The sequence below is a fragment of the Mobula birostris genome, chromosome 2 (assembly GCF_030028105.1).
Source record: "Mobula birostris isolate sMobBir1 chromosome 2, sMobBir1.hap1, whole genome shotgun sequence".
Taxonomy (NCBI): Eukaryota; Metazoa; Chordata; class Chondrichthyes; order Myliobatiformes; family Myliobatidae; genus Mobula; species Mobula birostris.
In genome coordinates, this window is record NC_092371.1 from 97,424,347 (window position 1) to 97,448,327 (window position 23,981).

Consider the following 23,981-nt stretch of genomic DNA (forward strand, 5'->3'; position numbering starts at 1 on the left):
TTCGTGTTCCAGCTTCCTCCCAAAGACATACCGGGTAGGTTAATTGGTCATTGCAAATAGTCCCATGATCAGGTTAGTGTTAATCAGGGTTGTGGGGTTGGTGGGGCAGCATGGTTCAAAGGGCCAGAAGGACCTACTCAACATTGTATTGTGAAATAAAAATAAATAAATTATGTTATAAACCTGTGTAGCATCAACCCTCAGACTTCTATACTCCAGCAGAAAATGTCAGCATATCCAAACACTTCTCCTTTCAGTTCTGGTAAGAGCCCCTTACATCTTTTCAAAGGTTTCAAAGGTACATTTAATCTCAGAGGAATGTATACAATATACATTCTGAAATTCTTTTTCTTTGCACCTTCTCCAGTTTAATGGCATTCTCCCCACAGCAGGAGAACCAGTGCTGCACACCATTTCCAAACATGCCCTTACCTACTGTAATGTTGAATCAGGTTTGTGCGTCTGGCAAATTGAGACAGAAAACGCTGACCACAAATAAGTTTATTAATCATTTATTTACAAACAGTAAAAATTCAACCAATCATTTATGTTCCCCAAGTTACAGACTCTACAAAGCTGAATATTCAACAAACATACTTAGTTAAAAGCGCGTGCAGAGCATACCTTCCCAATCGTCATATGCACTGCTTGCCTTAAACAAAGAGAGAGAGGGAGAAAACGTCTCACATGTGTTCTCTGTATACCAGGATATTTGAAATTGGACACCAGGCAGCTAACCAATGGTAAAAGCACCTGCAGTTTCTAAACTAACCAATCACAACAAGGAGACTTTCAACAGGCAGAAATTCCCCCACAGGACACCAACATCCGGTATAGCTGAATCATAACATCCCAAATCTAGAACTCAATGTCTGATAGATGAAGGTACATGTGCCAGATCCCTCCCTTACTGCCCTGACTACCACTGCCCCTACTTTCAGAAACATGTACCTGCATCCTGAGGCCTCACGTTACCCTCAAAAGTTGTGGTGTTAGCAACTCCCATCACTGTTAAAATGTAACTGATGTGGCAGGCTATAGGCGGAGAGCCGTGAGGTGGGAGTAACTACAAACTGAGAACATAGCACAGTGCAGCATAGTCCGGGACCTTTGGCCCATTATGCTATGCCAACCTATATCAACCTGCTCCGTGATTAATCTAACCATAGGACCATAAGACCATAAGACGTAGGAGCAGAATTAGACCATTTGACCCATCAAGTCAGCTCCGCCATTTTACCACGGCTGATTTATTATTCCCCATTCTCCTGCTTTCTCCTTCTAACCATTGACACCCTTGCGAATCAAGAGCCAATCAACCTCTAATTTAAATATATCTAATGACCTACACATATGTCTGTGGCAAAGAATTCAATAGATTTACTATTCTCTGGCTATTAAACCTTTCCCTGACCTATGTAAACCTATTCTACAATTAATCTAACCCTTCCCTCCTACACAGCCCTTAACCCTCCACGTTGCTTATATCCATAGGCTTATCTAAGAGTTTTTAGATGTCCCTATTGTATCAACCTCTACCACATCTGCTAGTACATTCCAGGCAACCACTGCCCTCTGTGTGAAATAACTATCTCTGATATCTCCCTTAAACTTTCTTCCATTCACCTAACTTGAAGACTATTTTAGCTAGTATATGAGTATGATGAGCTGAATGGCCACCTTCTCTGAGAATAATTATTATAAATGTTTTGCTGCAATGCAGAACAAACTTTGAGTTTATGTCTGCATGGTCACATAATTTCTACCTTTTTTGTACAGTATTGTTCGAGTTGCTTTAGACTCTGAAGCCATTTGGTCACTAGCTGACTTCTCTTCTACAGTTTATATCTTCTCAGCTCCTCCTGTAATGTTTCCAAATTAATTCTGCTACAATCTGCTGCCTTTATTTTATCATCCCAGACTTCAGTGTAGAACCTGATGACACAGCGATTGCTTCCCTTCAAGTATTCCCTGCTCTCCAATTTGTCCACAGGTTCATTACATTACTAAGTATTAAATGAAGTACATTCTCTTTATTGTCCATTCTTTTTATTAAAGCAATCAGCAGCAGAAAGCATTCCTGTGTGAATTCACTTCACCTCCTCCTCTTCCTTCAATGAGAGCCCAGCCTCACTGAACCATGATTCAACTCTTTTAAAATGACTCTTTCTTTTCAATGTTCTTTATCTTCCCACACAATACCTATTGATTTCAACCTTCATCCGAATACTGAGCTAGTCGTGTTCCTTAATTTACTAACCTAGCTTCTTGAAGAAGCTTTCTGATAGCTTCTTTATTCAAGTTGGTTGGCAGACAATGCCTCCTTTTCTCATCTGTCTCCTCAGATTCCACACTATAGAGGATTTGCTTTCTTGCCACTTTAATCACCTCCCTGTGAAGTTGAAACTCTCCGTCTCAGCAGTGTGGAGGAACAGAGGGATCTTGGGGTCCAAATCCATAGATCCCTCAAAGATGCCACACAAGTTGATAGGGTTGTTGGAAAGATGTATGGAATGGTGGTCTAGAATAGTTGGAGGATTGAGTTCAAGAATTGCGAGGTAATGTCGCAGCTCTATAAAAGTATGGTAAGACTACGCTTGGAGGATTATGTTTAGTTCTATTCACTTCATTATAAAAAGGTGTGGAAGCTTTAGAGAGGATGCAGAGAAGATTTACCAGTAAGGAAGCATGGGATCCAGGGGGAAATTGCTTTGTAGAACAGAAGGCAAAGAGTGGCTGTAGACGGGTCATATTCTGCATGGAAGTTGGTCACCAGTGGTGTGCCTCAGGGATCTGTTCTGGGACCCCTACACTTTGTGATTTTTATAAATGACCTGGATGAAAAAATGGAGGGATGGGTTAGTAAATTTTCTAATGATTCAGAAGTTGGAGGTGTTACGAATATTGTGGAGGGCTGTCAGATGTTACAGCGGGACATTGATAGGATGAGAAGTGGCAGATGGAGTTCAACCCAGATAGTTGTGAGGTGGTTCATTTTGGTAGGTCAAATATGATGACAGAATATAGTATTAATGGTAAGACATTAGGCCAGTATGGAGGATCAGAGGGATCTTGGGGTTCGAGTCCATAGGACGCTCAAAGCTGCTACGCAGGTTGACTCTGTAATTAAGAAAGCATACAGGGCATTGGCCTTTATCAATTGTGGGACTGAGTTTAGGAAACGAGAAGTAATGTTGCAGCTATATAGGACCCTAGTCAGACCCTACTTGGAGTACTGTATTCAGTTCTGGTTGTCTCACTATAGGAAGGATGTGGAAATCACAGAAGGGGTGCAGAGGAGATTTACAAGGATGTTGTCTGGATTGGGGAGCATGCCTTATGAGAATAGGTTGAGTGAACTAAGGCCTTTTTTCCTTGGAGCGATGGAGGATGAGAGGTGACCTGATAGAGCTGTATAAGATGATGAGAGGCATTGATCATATGGACACAAAATACTCTGAAGATGCTGGGATCAAAGCAACATGCACGACACAATGGAGGAACTCATCAGGTTGGGCAGCATCCGTGGAAACAAACAGTCAATGTTTCAGTCGTGACGAAGGATCTTGGCTCGAAACGTTGATTGTTCATTTCCACGGATGCTGCCCGACCTGCTGAGTTCCTCCAGCATGTTGTGCGTGTTGCTTTGATCGTGGGGATAGTCAGAGGCTTTTTCCCAGGGCTGAAATGGCTAGCACGAGAGGGCACAGTTTTAAGGTGCTTGGAAGTAGGTGCAGAGGAGATGTCAGGGGTAAGTTATTTATGTAGAGAGCGGTGAGTGTGTGGAATGGGCTGCCTGAGACGGTGGTGGAGGTGGATACGATAAGGTCTTTTAAGAGACTCCTGGACAGGTACATGGAGCTCAGAAAAATTGAGGGTTATTTCTCAGGTAAGGACATGTTCGGCACAGCTTTGTGGGCCAAAGGGCCTGTATTATGATGTAGGTTTTCAATGTTTCTATGATGGTGCCTCAATTGGAAAGCATATCTTAAATGGATAGATTGAGTGAACTTGGGCTTTTTTCTTTGGAGCGAAGGAGGATGAAAAGTGACTTGATAGAGGTGTACAAGATTATCAGAGATGTAGAGAGAGTGGATCGCAAGAGACTTTTTCCAGGACAGAAATGGCTAATATGAAGGGGCACATTTGTAAGGTGACTGAAGGAACATGTGGTGGGAATGCCAGAGGTAAGGTTTGTACAGACAGAGTGTTGGGTGTGTGGAATGTCCTGCCAGGGGTGGTAGTGGAGGCAGATATATTAGAGGCATCTAAGAGACTCCTAGATGGATGATTGAAAACTGGATGGCTATGTGGGAGAGAACTGTGGGAGTCGGTTAAAGGGTCAGCACAACCCAATGAACCAAAGGGCATGTATTGTGCTATATTGTCCTCTGTTCTACCCTATCCCTATTGTGCACCCTCTACCTGTTAACACTGATGAGAAGATTCTCCTGTCCTAGAAATGGGTTAATGAGCTTAAAGATCCCATTACCCTTGAGATTCTCTCTATTCCCTCTTCCACTGGGTAAAAAATAAAAATGACTGAAAGCACATAACAGGTTCAAGGACAGCTTCTATGCTGCTGCTTTAAGACTATCAAATGGTTCCTCAGCACAATAAGATGAACTCTTGGCCTCGCACTGTTGATGTCAAGGCCAAGAATGTTCACCGATTCCTCTACTTCCTCAGGAGGCTAAAGAAATTTCCCATGTCCCCTTTGACTTTTTCCAGTTTTTATTGGTTTACCATAGAAAGCATTCTGTCTGGATGCATAACAGCTTGGCATGGTAGCTGGTCTGAACATGACGGCGAGAAACTGCAGAGTTTTGTGACACAGCTCAGGAACCAACTTCTCCTCTAGGGATTCTGTCTATACTTCTCACTGTCTCAATAAAGCAGTCAGCATCATCAAAGACCCCACCTACACCAGACATTCTCCCTTCTACTCTATGTGACAATAATAACTCAATACCAATACAAACGCTGGACATTTATATCAATACCGTAGTGGAAAAAGATAGGATGAGCTTGTTCCAAACTAGTGTTGAGTGTCTTCCTGTCACCACCTCCCAAACACTCCCCACTAACCACGTTCCCTTTCTGCTACCCTGTTTGCCCTACTGCTCATGTATCCCTGAGGGAGGAGAATTGGAAAAGCAAATACAGGTCCAATAATTCCTGTCCTCGTCCATCAGGTAACTGGTTGCAGTCTGGAAGATTTATTTGGTGATAAATCCCGACATTAATTTTTCAAAGTGCGCTGTTGTTAATAGGATTAAACAGAGAGAGTGAGAGATGAATCTTCCTCAGAAAGTAGAGGAGTTAGTGAGCTTTCTTGACTGTGACATCAATGAGGTCGACCAGGACTGACTATTGGTGATAATGGATAGTCACATCAAGGGACTTGCAGGTTTCTACCCTCTCAGCCTCAGTACCATTGATGTAGACAGGACCAATTTCCTGAAGTCAATGACCAACTCTTTTATTTTGTTGACATGCCAACTTTCCTTTGATTTCAATTGTGTCTATACTTGTTGGGGTTTAAAAAGATGAGAAGTGATCTTAAGGGATTTTAACAGAATTGATACCAATGTGTCTGCTTCTTGGACAATCTAAAGCTGGGTTTCACAATACAGGGTTGTGTTTGACGATGGTGTATCAAGCTCCTCAAGGTCTGTAATCAATGACTGGGGTTAGTACTGAGTCCAGTGGTGGAGCAAGAGGTTACACAAGCCACTATTACACCTCCAGCTCATTTCTAACTACCACTTTTCAATACGCATTATCAGAAATCTAAAATCTGTTGAGCAAGGAAAGTCAGATTAGCCTGCAACTCTCTATAGGACCCACTTGGTAAAGAGAAGCAGGATATGGTGCATCAATCTTGCTTCCCTTCCCCAGATGCTGCCTGACTTGCTGAGCATTTGTAACATTTTATTTCAGAATTCCTTCATCTATAGTGTTTAATTTTTGGGCAGAGGACAATCATTTAGACCCCTCTCTACGAGAAAGGTCATAGAGTTATATAGCATGGACCTAGGTCCTTCAGCACAACTGGTCCATGCTGATCAGGATGCCACATCCAAGCTAATCCCATTTGCCTGCATTTGACCCATAATCTTTCAAAACTTCCCAATCCATCTATTAAAAATTGTTACTGCATCTGCCTGAACCACTTCTCTAGCAGCTGATTTAACAAATATACCACCCTTTGTGTAAAAAGTTGTACCTCAAGTTGCTCGAAAATCTCTCCCTTTTCAACGTGAGACCCCAGCTCTGGGAGAGAACTGAAGGAGTTCACCCTAAAGGTAAATTGGTGCTATGGTAGCTTAGCAGTTAGCATGATGCCATTACAGCTTGCAGTGCTGGAGTTCGGAGTTCATTTCCGATGCTGTCTCTAAGGAGTTTTATGTGAATGCATAGGTTTCCTCCAGGTGCTCTGGTTTCCTTCTACAGTCCTACTGGTTAGTAGTCAATGTAAATTGTCCTGTGATTAGGCTAGGGCTAAATGGGTGGGTTGCTGGTCAGTGCAGCTCGTTAGGCCTAAAAGGCTTGTTCCATGTTGGATCGCTAAATAAAAATAAATAAGTTAATTAAAAGAAAGACATAGAAGGTGCTTAGTATAGTCAAGTATTCCACCCACCCCCCCGCCCTTTTAGAGCTTTTCTTTAATAATTTTTATTTATTCATTTATAGTACTTTAAAGTACTTTCAATATTCTTGGAATTATGTAAAACTAAACAATTACTTGCCAACGGATTTCACTGTATGTTTTGATGTACACGTGATAAATAAATCAGAATCTCAAATAGTACACATTGTGCAATGATGCACCAGTGGTGGGGATGTGAATGCTTATTACCACGGATGTAACACCATTCAAATGGACTTTTTTATCCTGATAGAATACAGTAAAAAAAAACACGTCCCACTCACTGAGTCCTTAAACAATACAGAATTCAAATCAAAGTTGTTATTGCTGACTTAAATAACATGAAAATTATTATTTGACTGCAGCAGTACAGCGCAAAGGCATAAAGTTACTAATAAATTACAAAAAATAATGAATAATACAAAAAGAAACAAATAAATAGCATTCATGGGCTCATGGACTGTTCAGAAATTTCATGGTGAAGCTGTCTCAGAATCGTGTGGGTGCCTCCACCTTGATGGTCGTAATGAGAAGAGGGCAAGTGATGGAAGCCATCTTCTCAAGATGCTGCCTCTTTAAAATGGCCTTGATGGTAGGGAGGGATGTTTTGGTTATGAAGCTGGCTGAGTCGACAACTTTCTGCAGCCACTTGCAATCCCATCCGTTGGAGCCTCCTCACCATGTGGTCATGCGGCTAGTCAGAATGCTCTGCAATGTCCATCTGTGAACATTTGTCAGAGTCTTTGATGACACACCAAATCTCCTCAAAATGCTAATGAAGTGGAGTTGCTGGCTTGTCTTCTTTGTGACTCCATCAATGTGTTATTCTTGTTTGTCTCAAAAAATACATGCCCAATTGAACTGAGATGTACAGTAGCAGTCCACACATGGTGGTGTTTGGCAAAAGCGTGCCTGGGCTAACAATATATTAAATTGGGGCTCTGCTTTTGCATTTAAATACTACCATTTGTTTCATTTATAGTAGGAAAGTCTTTACAAAATGACAATGACATTAAGTACCATTATCAGAGCTTGAAGTCTGAACTTCAAATTGTCAACCTAATGCATGAGATACATCAAAAATGATAGAGGTGTGGAGTGAGTTGAGGTTCTTGCTTGAGGACTGGAGGACTAATATGGAGAACTTAGTCTGATCCCAAAATCAGTGGTGAACTCTCACCAACAATGGGCCATGTCCTTGATCTGGACAAACTTGCTGGGCTGCAGGAAGGGGGACTCATCGTTCTGATCCCTGAAAGGCCTACAGAGGTAGAACAATCCAGCTTGCTCCCTGCCGTCCTGCACTGGGTGATTCTATGAGTTTGAACTTTCACACTGTTCAAATTCACAAGAAGCATGATTTGGAAATAGATTTAGTACAGGAACAGATCCTTCAATCCATGGTTTTGTGTCGAACTATTATTCCTTTCTGCCTCTGGGAGTCCATATCTATCCATTCCTGCATATTCACATGCCTACCTAAGAGCCTTTTAAATGCCTGTATTGCATCTGCCTCTTCACCACCCCTAGCAGAAGCTTGCAAACATTCATCATGTTCAGTGTATAAAACTGACCCCCTCATATTTTCTCTTAACTTTATCCTGTCTCACCTTAAATGCATGCCCTCATGAACTAGATAGTTAGACCCTGGAAATAGATACCAGCTGTCCACTCCATCTTTTCCTTCATAAGCTTATGAACTTCTGTCAGGTATCCCCTCAGCCCCTGTGACATTTTATTCTGCATTCTGTTACTTATTTTCCTCGACTACCTCGATATACTGATTGATGAAATGATCTATATGGATAGCATGCAAAACAAAATTGCTCACTGTACCTCAGCACATGTGACAATAATAAATCTATTTAAGTGAGCTTTGGTTCTCGCCCAGAGATGTGACCTCATCAGGTTAGGCTGCATTTGTGAGAATAGAATCAGGGTTCACATCAGAATGCAAGAGAATGCAGATGCTGGGACCTGGAGCACCAACAAATATTCTCGAGGAATTCAGCAAGTCAGGGAGCATCTGTGGAGGGAAATAAACTGCTGATGTTTCTAGTTGAGATGAAACTTTTGACTTACTAGTTCCTCCAGTTTCTTCTCTGGTGCTGGATGAACTCAAGAGGCATCTGTGGAGGCAAATACATCCATGGTCACTTTATTAGTTACACATCTGTATTTGTTTGTTAATGCAAATATCTAGTAAGCCAGTTATGTGGCAGAAACTCAATCCATAAAAGCATGCAGACATGGTCAAGAGGTTCAATTGATGTTCACACCAAACGTCAGAATGGGGAAGAAATGTGATCTAAGTGTCTCTCCAGCAGATGCTTTGCTGAGCCAAATTCCAGTGTCTAGACACTCACGTGTCTCCAGCATTTAACGTTATGGTTTGTCTATGCTTTGCACAATCTGGAATTCCAAAATCAGCGGATGATGAATCTGTGGAATTTGCTGCCACAGACGGCTGTGGAGACCAAGTCGTTGGGTGTATTTAGAGTGATTAGGTTCTTGTTTGGTAAGGGGGTTAAGGGTATGAGGAGAAGGAGGGAGAATAAGGTTATAAAATCGAGCATGATTGAATGGTGGTGAATTCTGCTCTTGTATTTTATGGTCCTATGGTGCCTGGAACAGACTGCCAGGGGAAGTGTGGAAGCAGATGTGATAACAATGTCTAAGAGGCGTTGAGACAGTCAGGGAATGGAGTGATATGGACCATGTCCAGGCAAATGGATTGGCAGTATGTTTGGCACCAACAGCATGGACAACAGTCTGTCTCTGTACAGGCAGTGAATGGAGCGACATAGACCACGTCCAGGTAAATGAGATTAGTTTGATTGGCATTGTGTTCAGCACACACATCATGGACTAAAGTGTTGTCCCTGTACCATACTTCTATGGTCTGTGTTTTACTCCTGGCTCAGTAGGAACCTCTAATATACCTGCAACCCTCAGGTTCGGTCGGTGGATTTAGTCCGGGGGAAGACTGTGTCCAGCCCCGCCAAACTTGTGAAATCTCGTTTGTGTGGATGCTGCGCGATGTTTCCCCCGTACAAATCAGTACCATGAAATAACAAACAGTACACCATATGCAATTAAATGATTGGACTTTATAATTTTTAATTTGACAAAAGGGTTAGTAAAGAAAAACAAAAAGAAAAGGGCCCATTTTAATGAAATAGTCTAATGTGCACATTGGAGCTCACGGTTTTCCTGTCCGTTAGTTCTCCATCGATTTGACCTCTCCGGTCTTGCATCTTCTCTCTCTATCTTCTGCCGAACAAAAGCCCATGAATCCCTTGTTCACAGGCACACAAGAAAGAAAACACTCCCCTCATTGGACGCTGCACATTCCAAAGCCCCCGTTATCTCTAGTCATAACACAAACACTGTTGCTACAGGGAAACCATCACACTAGCAGTGAAGCCTATCCCAAGGCATCACATACCATATTCAGAGTAGTCTGTGGTGAGAAAGGCTTGACCACTTTCTCATTGTTAATGCAAAAACAGCGCTGAGGTACAAATTGAGAAGGGTCAGAGGAAGCCAACATCTCTATAAATATTTATGGTCATCACTCTGAATACCATTTCCTGTAGGGAGACTGAGTTCATCTCATCATGATGTGCATTCAGAAAGCAGAATGTTGACACAACTGTGTTCAGTGTTTTATGAATTACTCATAAACAACGAAAGGTTTTTGTGAACAGAAGCCGGGGGCTAGGTTAGTGGAGTACTTTTACACTGCTAGTCACTCAGAGCTGGAACATGCTCTCAGAACAGCAAATTCATTAGTGAGTTCTGAAAGAGAACTAGACAGGTAGCAGATTGGGGAATATTACAGCTCTGGTGCTGCAGGGCTTGGAAGCTGTGTTGCTCTTTCAAACAGCAGACTGGTTTTCTTTGTTGTATCTTCTCAGGATTTGTTAAGTCCCCTATTGGAGTTCTTTCACTGCTGACTCTTTCAGCAGCTGTAAAAATACATGTTACAGTTGGTTTCTGGTATCACCTCAAATTTTGTCTGGGTAGCCTCCAACCTGAGGAAATGAACATTGTTCTCCACCTTCCTTTAATTTCTGCCCCCTCCCCCTTCCTCCTTCACTCCTTTTCCATTCCCCATTCAGGTTTTCCCTCTCACTCCTTCTCTTCTCCTCACCTGCCCATCACCTCACGATGGTTTCCCTTCCCCTTCATGGTCCACTGTCCTCGCCTATCAGATTCCTTCTTCTTCAACCCTTTACCTCTTCCACCAATCCCCTCCAAGATTCTTACTTCATCCCTTTGGCCCTCACCTGGTTTCACCTATCACCTATATTCTGTCCCCTCTCCCCACCTTCTTATTCTGGCTTCTGCCCCCTTCTTTTCCAGTGCTGATGAAGTGTCCCATTCGGAAACGTCGGCAATAACATCAGAATTAACTTATTCCCTGAACCAATCTGGAACAAATGTCTCAGATTCATTCTGTTGAAAGTACGCTGACTGGTCTCATCAGGATCTGCTATGACTATTTCAATGCATAGGAAGGTATGAAGATGTAGACGGCAGTGAACTCAGCCCAGTGTATCTCTGGCACAGCCCTGCTTACAGCCTCAAGAGGGCAACATTCATCATCAAGGATTCCCACCATCTGGCCATGCCATCTCTCATAGCAACCATTGGGCAGGAGGTACAGAAGCCCAAAGCCCCACATCACCAGGTTCAGGAACAGCTACTGCTCTTCAACCATTCAGTTTTTGGACCAACTCGCACAGCCCGAATTACACTTTGACCACTTTGACTTTGATTTTGTTCTTTCCTGCAAAAATTGTGTACAATTTATGTAAACTGTTTCCTGTGGCAGAGAATTCCACAGATTCACCACTCTCTGTGTGAAGAAGTTTTTCCTAATCTCGGTCCTAAAAGGCTTCCCCTTTATCCTCAAAATTTATGTATTTCGTGTGTTAAAGCTGCATATATGCTGCCAAAAGAAACTGCAGAGGGTTGCAAATTTAGTGGGCTCCATCTTGGTTACTAGCCTACAAAGTACCCAGGACACCTTCAGGGAGCAGTGTCTCAGAAAGGCAGCGCTTATTAAGGACCTCCAGTACGCAGGGCATGCCCTTTTCTCACTGCTACCATCAAGTAGGAGGTACAGAAGCCTGAAGGCACACATTAAGTGATTCAGGAACAGCTTCTTCCCCTCTGCCCTAAATGGACATTGAACCCTCGGACAGTACCTAACCTTGAAACATTGAAAACCTACAGTACAATACAGGCTCTTTGGCCCACAATGCTGGGCTAAACATATACGTACTTACTTTAGAAATTACCTTGGGTTACCCATTGCACTCTATTTTCCTAAGCTCCATGTACCTATCCAGGAATCTCTTTAAAGACACTATCGTATCTGCCTCCACCACCATCGCCAGCAGCTCATTCCACGCATTCACCACTCTCTGCGTAAAAAAACTTACCACTGACATCTCCTCTGTATCTACTTCCAAACACCTGAAAACTGTGACCTCTCATGTTAGCCATTTCAGCCCTGGGAAAATGCCTCTGACTACCCACATGATCAATGCCTCTCATCATCATGTACACCTCTGTTTCTCCATTGCTCCAAGGGGAAAAGGCCAAGTTCACTCAACCTATTCTCATAACGCGTGCTCCTCAATCCAGGCAACATCCTTGTAAATCTCCTCTGCACCCTTTCTATATTTTCCACATCCTCCTGTAGTGAGGTGACCAGAACCGAGCACAATATTCCAAGTAGGGTTTGACCAAGGTCCTATATAGGTGTAACATTACCTCTCAGCTCTTGAACTCTGTCCCACGGTTGATGAAAGCCAATACACTGTATGCCTTCTTAACCACCCAGTCAATCTGTGCTTTAGCTCTTAGTGTTCTATGGACTTGGACAACAAGATCCCTCTGATCCTCCACACTGCCAAGAGTCTTACCATTAATACTATATTCTGCCATCATATTTGACCTCCCAAAATGAACCACCTCACATTTATCTGGGTTGAACTCCATCTGCCACCCCTCAGCCCAGTTTTGCATCCTATTGATGTCCTGCTGTAACCTCTGACAGCCCTCCACACTATCCACAACACCCCCAACCTTTGTGTCATCAGCAAATTTACTAACCCATACCTCCACTTCCTCATCGAGGTCATTTATAAAAATCACAAAGAGAAGGGGTTCCAGAACAGATCTCTGAGGCACACCACTGGTCACCGACCTCCATGCAGAGTATGGTCCATCTACAACCACTCTTTGCCCTCTATGGGCAAGCCAATTCTGGATCCACAAACAAGGTCCCCTTGGATCCCATGCCTCCTTACTTTCTCAAAAAGTCTTATGTGGGGTACCTTATCAAATGCCATGCTGAAATCCATATATTAAATGAATATGTATTATTTCTGTTTTTGCACAATTTTTAGTTATTCAATATGTGTATATTGTACTTAATTTACTTAATTATTATTATTATTATTTTGTTTGTTTTCTTCTATATTATATATTGCATTGAACTGCTGCTGCTAAGTAACAAATTTCATGACACATGCCAGTGATAATAAACCTGATTATGATTTATGATGTTATGTGTCTGTGTGTTTGTGTTGTATGTCTTTATTTTCCTGAAATGCTGCAAGAAAGTGAATCTGAAGGTAGTATATGGTGACATATATATAGTATACTCTAATAATAATACTAAACTGACTTTGACTTTGGTGCTGTTGCAGGTTTTATTTACATTGCATCTGTGTGTACATGAACTCGAGCATGCATGACTGTGCTTCAGCCGTAAAAATGCATCTTCCACATGAGTGATTGTTCTGTGAGATTTCCTTGGAAAAAGAAATTGTAAAAATGTATTGTGTTGTTCTGAAAAAGAATGCACTGAAATGAACCACATTTTTCCTTTAAAGCATAATGTTTAGTTAAAGATAAAAGTAAAATCAGTTGCCAAGAGCCTTGGAGAACGGTCGGCTGAGCTATTACTCTGGAGAGTAGCAGCGACATTCTGCAAAGCTGCAATGACATCTCCTGTGCTCTTATGGTAATGAGAGCTCCCCTCACACCATTTACAATAAGCTTCTGCATCAACTCCTTATCTCCGAGGAAGCTGGGCCTCAAATCAAACACACCCGTTATCTCTTCAACCTCATCACTAATTTAAAAACAGCAGATGCTCAAAAGAGGAGAGATAAAATTAAATGAAATTGAGATAGTGATTGTCAGGAATTAAAAGAGTATAATGGAACTTCAGGGCCACTTAATGCTTTTGAAATGTCAGACTTGTGATCGCAGAAGAAAATGGTGGCTTTCAGATGTGCACTGCGAATGGCAATGGATGGCATCTAACATCCAATGTGAAATCAGTGGAGTCTGAATATTATGAAGTTTATATTAGAGTTAAGAGATAATTTATATTATTTATTTGCTTAAACTATACAGCAAAAAAAGATAAGGAAAGATATATCTTATGATAAAATGGACCAGCTTATTTTTAAAATACCTTCATTGACACAAAAAACAAGAATGGTGATTTCCCAGGAGGGACAGCATGTGGTCCATTAGCTCTGAAGGCCAAGGCAAGAAGAGAAACTGCTTGGCATGCTCAGACTTTGATAGCTCAAAAGTCGGTAATACGTGAATCTTCAGCATGTGATATTTTTTTGCTTTCTGGCATGTTCAAGCAGACTCACCACTCTCGCTGCTGTGGAACGACTGAGCAAAACTGCTATAGTACATAATATCTGGTGTCATCCGAGGAGATTCTTCACTGTGTCAATTGGGCTTTGGCTCATACAAACTGAGCAGCGACATTTTGCATCCAAAACCCCAGCAGTTTCAAAGCGACCACATTGGCCAATGTGTTCAAAAACTCTGGTGTTGTCCTTGACCATCAGGGTCACCAGTGTGGGTTTTCCTAAATAAGAAGGCAGAAGCACTTTACGTTTGTTGTTTTATTTTTAAAGAACTCTTGATGCAGCAAATGCCTGATGAAGTTTGCATAGCCCTCATTAATGTACCCATCAATGACTATAGGGAGCTGGCTAAAATGGCTGATAGTCTGCACTCAGACAGGCAGAAGTGCATAGTTCCTCAACCTTTCTCTGCCTCTATAAGCTCAGTCAGCAGAGCCTCCAAATCATGCACACGTTGGGCTGCAAAAGAGACAACACTGGGTCTGTGCTTTGCTATGAGTGCCAGGAAGTGCTGACCATCTTACAACTTCAACAGTGCCAGCACGTTGGGACATCAGATGTCTGTGAACACCATGGGTTCCAGCTGCCAGGGCCACCCACTGTTCATTATGGTTGCACTGTTAGGGTGATTCTTGCTGTGTGGCATCAGTGATCGATGCTGCCTGCATCGCCGATTAATGAGAAGGCACAGAGCGACAAAACCTCACTGGAGGCCACCAATGGCAGCAGGATCCAGACTTATGGAACATGACATGTGATGCTCTGCTTCAGAGGGTGACATTACACTTGGGTCCTTGTCCTGGCTAAAGTGGCTAGATCTCTGCTCGGCACAGATTTCTTGTGTGCCCAGGGACCAATAGTTGATCTTAAGAACTGCTGGCTTGTGGTTGTCAAGGACTTTGGGTCATTACCCTACTTCCCCAGGAAGTTCCCCAAATGTGCATGCACCACTGCGGGTGAGTTCACTCAACTGCTGGGCAAATTCCCAAACTTTACCAAGCCCACATTCTCCAGTACAGTCACAAAACGTGGGATTGAGCACTACCTTTCCACATCTGGCCCACCGGTCCATGCCTGTGCTTGTAGACTGGATTGTTAAAAGCTTGTAACTGTGATGTGTTCGCTGACATGGAAAGGCTTGGCATTGTATGCAGGTTCAATAGCCCCTGGGCTTCACTCCTCCCGAAGCTCAGTGGTGTTTGCCACCCATGTGACCATTTCTGACACCTTAACAAGGTCACCACCCCCAGTGGTTACCTGGTCTCACGCATCCAAGACTTTTTGTCACGTTTAGCCGGAAAGTTAACCATTTCTGAAGTTACATGCTGACTACGGTTCTTTGTGTAAATGAGACCCGCTCTCGGGTTTTCATAACAGGCTGTTAAGCAGCACGCCAAGGGCTTGGCCTAGGAGCTCCGCTCGCCTTTGGAGGACCGAGATTTCATGGCTCTGGAGACGGGGGGATCGGTGGTCGGTGTTCGCGCAAGAGATCAGTGTGTTGTGGGAGATGGAAGATCTAAGGCTGTGTGCCCAGAGACCCGAGATCTTTGGGCAATGAGCTTGGAAAAAGCGACGCAATGGACTTTTAACATCGCAACTCAGCGAGTTGTTTGTTATGCCTCCCCTCTTGTTGTGAAATGGAGACATCTCTTTCTCCCTCAATGGGGAAAAAGAGAGCCTGTGGTATGTTGAATACCGGGTGAACAAGTAGTCTTTGGAGTTCTGCAAGACTGTGGCTTTGCTGTTGCCTTGCTCACACTTGCGTGCTTGGTGGTGGGTGCCGATGCTTTATTTTGCCATTGGTGGGAGTGGGGGATTGTTGCTTGCTGCCATTTACATGTGGGAGGGAGCGGGAGCTGGGGGGGACTTTGAGGTTCTAACATTTAACTGTCATTCATTCTTTGGGGGCACTCCTCTGTTTTTGTGGATGGTTGCGAAGAAAAAGCATTTCAGGATGTATATTGTATACAGTTCTCTGACATTAAATGTACCTTTGAAACTTTTGAATAGGAGCTACCATCAGGTGCCTGTGTGCTCAGGGGAAATGTATGATAATACATTTTGCTAAAAGGAACAATAGTGCAGATTATCATCTAAATGCGGAGAAGCTTCAAACATCAGAGGTGCAGAGGGACTCAGGAATCCTCGTGCAACTCCCTCCAATGACAACACATCCTTTCTGAGGTATGGGGCCCCAAACTGTTGACAATACTCTAAGTGTAGCCTGACTAGTGTCTCAGCATTATCTCCTTGCTTTTATATTCTATTTCCATTGAAATAAATATCAACATTGTACTTGCCTTCTTTACCACAGACTCAACCTGTAAATTAACCTTCTGGTTCACAAGGATGATTCCGGGAATTAAGGGTTTTTGCAGCCTTGTACCCACTGGAATTTAGAAGAATGTGGGGAATGTTGAAAGAACTATTCAGGTTGATGTGAAGAGGATGTTTCTATGCTGGGGGTATTCTAAACTAGAGGGCACAGCCTGAAAAATTGAGTGTGACATCTTAGAACAGAGGTAAGGAAGAATTTTTTTTGCTGAAGGGTAGTGATCCTGTGATCCAAAAATCTCAGATCCAAATGGACTTGGGAGTCCTTGTGCAGAACATCCTAAAGGTTAACCCGTAGGTAGAGTCAGCGGTGAGGGAGGCAAATGCAATGTTGGCATTCATCTCAAGAGGTCTGGAATACAAGAGCAGGGATGTGATGCTGAGACTTTATAAGGCAATGGTGAGGCCTCACCTTCAGCATTATGAACAGTTTGGGCCCCTCATCTAAGAATGTGCTGGCATTGGAGAGGGTTCAAAGGAGTTTCACAAGGATGATGCTGGGAACGAAAGGGTTATCGTATGAGGAACGTTTGATGGCTCTGGGTCTGTACTCACTGGAGCTTAGAAGGATGGGGGGAGGATTTCATTGAAACCTTTCCAATATTGAAAGGCCTAGACTGGGTGGATGAGGAAAGGATGTTTCTCATGGTGGGGGAGTCTAGGACAAGAGAGCACAACCTCAGGATAGAGGGGTGTCCATTTAAGAGAGAGATGAAAGGAAATTTCTTTAGCCAGAGGGTTGTGAATTTGTGGAATTTATTACCACAGGCAACTGTGTAGGCCAGGTCATTGGATGTATTTTAGGCAGAGCTTGATTGTTTCTTGATTGGACAAGGCATCAAAAGTTCCGGGGAGAGGACAGGGGAGTGGGGCTGAGGAGGGAAAAAAAGGTCAGCTGTGATTGAATGGTGGAGCAGACTTGATGGACCAAATGGCCTAATTCTGCTCTTCTATCTTATGGTTTAACTATCTATTCAACTGTTCCATTCAGCCTTTGTTGGTTCTTTCAAGCTGGTGCTAGAAGCATGGCAACACCTGCAGGCTACCCCCAGCACATCCTCAGACTGTGTTGGCTATTGTCACAAATGGCACATTTCACTGTGTGTTTCGATGTACATGTGACAAATAAAGCTAGTCTTTATCTTTATCATTACAATGTTTACTGGCAAAACACAGGCAAAAACCCAGGACTTTCGGAGGGTTTGTCAATGATACAACAAGGCGTCTTCATCTCCCATTGGAAGGAGGTGTTACCGCACGAGGGACAGTTGTGGAATACTGGCAGATCTCTGGGTGGGGCCACTAGGATGGAGACTGGGACAGGAAGGTTGAAGGAGCCCATCAATTCAAGAGACAACAAATTAACTTGACAAAATTAGAGATGACAGAAGAAACAAAACCATCAGACACATAGCAGATCCAAAACTCAAAATATAAACTCCGCTTTTTGACCACCTGACCTGTACTTTCCGATTTATTAATGGACAGAGGTTTCACTGAGAACGTGTTCTGTAATGTGAATTCTATTGTGCTAATAGAGTCATAGAGCACAATGGCACAGAAACAGACCCTTTGAGAGACATAGCAAGACAATTTCAATGTACAGGAATACAAGAGACTGCAGGCAGTAGTGGACGTAGTGTGGTCCATCACAGGCACAGCCCTCTACACACCATCTACAGGAGGCACTGGCTCAAGAAGGTAGAATCTGTCATCAGGAATCCCCAGAATCCTGGTTGTGCTCTCTTTCTGTTGCTACTGTTGGGCAGGAGTTACAAAAGGTTGAAGTCCCACACCACTAAGCTAGGGTACAGATACTCCCTTTCAACCATTCAGTTCTTAAACCAACAGGCACAGTCCTAGCCCTCCCTCAGCCGTGGAACACTGTGGACCATCTCTTGCACGACCATGGACCTGTCTGACTGAGATTTTATTAGATGCTAAGGAACGTACACAAAGTGCTGGAGAAATTCATCAAGTCAGGTAGCATCTATAGAGAGGAATAAAGGGTCAGTGAAGGGTCTCAGCCCATACTGCCTGGTATAGAGGTTCTAATGCACAGGAATGAAAGAAGCTGTAGTGTGCTGAAGACTCAACCAGTTCCATCATAGAAACAAGTCTCCCCACCATCGAGGACGTCTTCAAAAGGGAGTGCCTCAAGAAGGTGGCATCCATTACTGAGAAGAGGATATGTCCTGAATGTTGCTGGTGGCACCTTTACCATCCTGGACATGTCCTTTTCTCAATATTACCATCAATGGGTATGTAGATATAGGAGCTTGAAGAACCACACCCAACATTTTAGGAACAGATTCTTCCCCTCTGCCATCAGACTTCTGAATGGTCCATGGACACTACCTCACCACGCCTCTTTCACATTAAAATCTACCTATCTATTGTAACTTATACGAATGTTTTATGTCTTTCACTGTACTGCTGCCACCAAACAACAAATTTCACAACATATGTCAGTAATCATAAAGCTGAATCTGATTTATGACAGGAAGAAACCGGAGTACTCAGAGACACTCCACATGGTCATGGGGAGACTGTACAAACTCCTTACAGACAGTGACAGGAACCGAACTCCAATCACTGGCACCATAAAGCATTGCCACCATGCCATCCATCTACCTTGGAGCTACACTTGGAGGAATCCTCTCCACACCACAGTAACACATCTGATCAGTCTTAATAGGAAAAATACATCACAATATTAAGTTTTTTCACTTATAAACAAGCTGTGTCATCACCCAGATACAGACATTTAAATCTGATTTTTGAGAACAATGGTATCTTTCTTGATTAAATACATTGTGAAGTCTTGCTAACAGAGGTGAGGTTCAAACCAATGTTAATTAAAGTGGAATTTGCTTGGCTGATTTGAGTATGGCCAATATTGTAATCTTATCACTGACAGCATACAAACAAAACCTCACACAGAGCTTCATTTCATCAATTCTATTGCAGAATACGTTCCAAATAACAGCTTGCAGAGATTGCATCTGAAACATTATCTTCCTGTTAGGGCAGCATAATACCACAATGGATCAGGGTCATGTATCCAACTGGCACTAGAGTTTGTCATTCATTCCAAATAAGGCTGTCTCTACAGATAGTGGAGAATTCTTTACTCATTCAATGTAATTATTAGTACTTGAATTTGTGGTTCACCTCGCTGAAACCAATTTATTGTCTTTATCAGTTCTGTGCAGTAGGTAGGTTTTATCCTCTTCCACCTATCACTTCCCAGCTTCTCACAGTATTGTGATCACCTCCCCCCCGCCCCACCAATCATCTGTCTTCCCACCAACCTCCAACCTGGTCTCACCTATCACTTGCCAGTTTGTACTCCATCACTTCCCCCAACCTTATTATTCTGGCTTCTACCCACGTCCTTTCCAGTCCTGATAAAGGATCTTGGCTTGTTTATTTCCCTCTATAGCCTGACCTGCTGAGTTCCTCCAGCATTTTGTTTGTGTTCCTCAACATTTTTATCCAGGTACATGATTGTTTAAAATGTGGAGAACAAATTGAGACTTTTTATTTGTCTTATCTGATATACAACCCTGGATATGACATAATATCCAATAGCTAGAGTGCACAAAGGACATCTGTACTCTCTACACAAACTCTGCATCCATCTCACACCCAATCCCATCCTGAACCATTGTGTTCAATTTATCCCAAGATGAATTTCTAGATCCGACACAGAGGACCCCCATTCCCATTTCCTAGATTCCGCCACCATCATTGGGAGTATCACTCTTGACTTAAGGTGTGCATGGATATTCAGAAGATTTCCAATAAAGTATGATAGAAGAAATCTGGTTAAGAAGATCACAGCACATACATTTAATATACTGATCTGTATAGAGATTCAGTTATTTGAGAGAAACAGAGAGTGAACAAACAGATCTCAGGTCGGTAGGCTGTGACTGGTGGGATAACCAAAGGATTGGTGCTTGGGCCCCAGCTATTGACAATCTATATGAATGGTGTGTTTGAGGGGACCAAGTGTAGTATATCCAAGCTTGCTGGCAATACAAAACTATATGCGATCATCAGTTGGTGTGAGAGAGGGTTCAAGGAGATAAAGACAATCTGAGTGAGTGAGCAAAGATGTGGCAGTTGGAGTATAATATTTAAAAAGTGATTATCAGGTTTGATGCATGAAACAGGAATGTAGAGTATCTATTAAATGATGAGGGAATAGATGTTGTTGACCATAGCAGCACAAGAGCATAAGATACAGGATATTTATCTATGACTCTATAGTGGTATGAGTAGAATTTGGTCATACACTCATGGTGTCTTCTCTGCCACTCATGTTGATCCAAAAGAAGACATAGCTGAACAATCTAGGACTGTGACTCAGTCTTACTGGTAAACAGCATATGGTGCATCTCAGCCATTGGAAACATAATCGCTTCTGTCAGAGGGTTGTAAGTTGATTTCCTTCCCGTCAGAACCCAGAGGAAACCACAAGGAGGATGTCCAGAGACTCCTTACAGAACCATGCAGGAAGTGAACTCTGAACACTGGAGCACCCTGAACTGTAAGTGTCACACTAACTGCGACACTACTGTGGCTACATCATCTATAACTTGTTGCTTTGCCACTGAGCAAATCTACATGGTATTGCCACAAGAAAACAGAATCCATCATCAAGAACCTCCACCATTTAGGCCATTCCCTTTTCTCACTACTATCATTAGGCAGGAGACTTCAATCCCAACCAGCAGATTCAGGAACAGTTATTAACCCTACAACCATCAGGCTCCTGAAACAGCATGGACAACTTTACTACCTCGACTCTGAACTGATCCCACAACCTACAGACTGACTTTCAAGGACTCGACAATACACCTTAACAGTATTTTTTAAATTGTACAAATTGTTTTCTTTTTCACCTTGGTTGTTGTCAGTCTTTGTGTATAGTTTTTCATAAATTCTGTTGATTTTTAAAATCTTCTTGCAAGAAAATGAATCTCAAGGTAGTGTATGGTAGCATACTGTATATGTGCTTTGATAATGCATTGACTTTGGATGGTGTTAATGTCTTGGTGCTGTTGGAGCTGTACTCACCCAGGCAAGTGGAGGGGATTTCATTATCCCCCCAAATTGTTCGAAGTAGATGGTGGAAAGGGTTTGTGAAATTGGGAGATGAGTCACTTGCTGCCTGATCTCCAGCCTCAACTCCTACTCTGACAGCCACAGTACTCATGCAGATGTACCAAGCAGGGACCTCTGAAACTCACCAGCTGTTTGATGAACTCACGTGCACTGGGCTGTTTGATAAACTCATGCACACCGAGCTGTTTTAAGAAAACATGCCGCACTTTGTTCTCTGCAGGACCATAAGACCATAAGAACATAAGACAAAGGAGCAGAAGTCGGCCACTCAGCCCACCGAGTCTTCTCCGCCATTTTATCATGAGCTGATTCATTCTCCCATTTAGTCCCACTCTCCCGCCTTCTCACCATAACCTTTGATGCCCTGGCTACTCAGATACCTATCAATCTCTGCCTCAAATACACCCAATGACTTGGCCTCCACTGCTGCCCATGGCAACAAATTCCATAGATTCACCACCCTCTGACTAAAAAAATTTCTTCGCGTTTCTATTCTGAATGGGCACCCTTCAATCCTTAAGTCATGCCCTCTCGTACTAGACTCCCCCATCATGGGAAACAACTTTGCCACATCCACTCTGTCCATGCCTTTCATCATTCAAAATATTTCTATGAGGTCTCCCCTCATTCTTCTAAACTCCAAGGAATACAGTACAAGAGCGGACAAACGTTCCTCAGATGTTAACCCTCTCATTCCTGGAATCATTCTCAGGAATCTTCTCTGTACCCTCATCAATGTCAGCACATCCTTTCTTAAATAAGGAGACCAAAACTGCCCACAGTACTCCAAGTGAGGTCTCACCAGCACCTTATAGAGCCTCAACATCACATCCCTGCTCCTATACTCTATTCCTCTAGAAATGAATGCCAACATTGCATTCGCCTTCTTCACCACTGACTCAACCTGGAAGTTAACCTTAACGGTATCCTATACGAGGACTCCCAAGTCCCGTTGCATCTCAGAACTTTGAATTCTCTCCCCATTTAAATAATAGTCTGCCCATTTATTTCTTCTGCCAAAGTGCATAACCATACACTTTACAACATTGTATTTCATTTGCCACTTTTTTGCCCATTCCTCCAATCTATCCAAGTCTCTCTGCAGACTCTCCGTTTCCTCAGCACTACCGGCCCCTCCACCTATCTTCATATCGTCAGCAAACTTAGCCACAATGCCATCTATTCCATAATCCAAATCATTGATGTATAATGTAAAAAGAAGCAGACCCAACACGGACCCCTGTGGAACACCACTGGTAACCGGCAGCCAACCAGAAAAGGATCCCTTTATTCCCACTCTCTGTTTCCTGCCAATCAGCCAACGCTCTATTCACATATGTAACTTTCCTGTGATTCCATGGGCTCTTATCTTGTTAAGTAGCCTCATGTGTGGCGCCTTGTAAAAGGCCTTCTGAAAATTCAAATATACAACATCCACTGCATCTCCCTTGTCTAGCCTATTGGTAATTTCCTCAAAAAATTGTAATAGGTTTGTCAGGCAGGATTTTCCTTTAAGGAATCCATGCTGAGTTCTGCCTATCTTGTCATATGCCTCCAGGTACTCTGTAACCTCATCCTTGACAATTGACTCCAACAACTTCCCAACCACCGATGTCAAGCTAACAGGTGTATAATTTCCTTTTTGGACCTTGAATGGATCACAATTAGATCATAATGATGTCAAAATTGTGTCTCTCACAACAGACCAGAGTATGTACTGAGCATAATTATGAATTCCACTTTCATAAGAACTTAGTTACTCAGAGAGCTTCATAAATCTGAGGTCTGTTCACTTTGGAGAGAAAATAAAAAGGTGATCTGATGGAGCTGAAGAGTATATGAATTAAAGATTCAGGTTATAAGATTCAAGATTTTTATGATCATTCTGCAGTATACCAGTTAAAAGGAAAATAAAATGATTGTTACTCTGAATCCAGTGCAGCATAAAAACACACAATAAGCATAAAGATCACAATAAAACAGCAATAAATAGACAAACATAAGATTACCTTACAGTATATACATAGATTGACTGTATGAACATAAAGTGACAGTAGGTATCTGAACATAAGGTAACTCTAGCAGGAAATGAGTAGTGGTGGTGGGGTGGGTTAGTGGGTGCTGGGGTTGATCAGTCTTACTGCTTGGGAAAAGAAACTGTT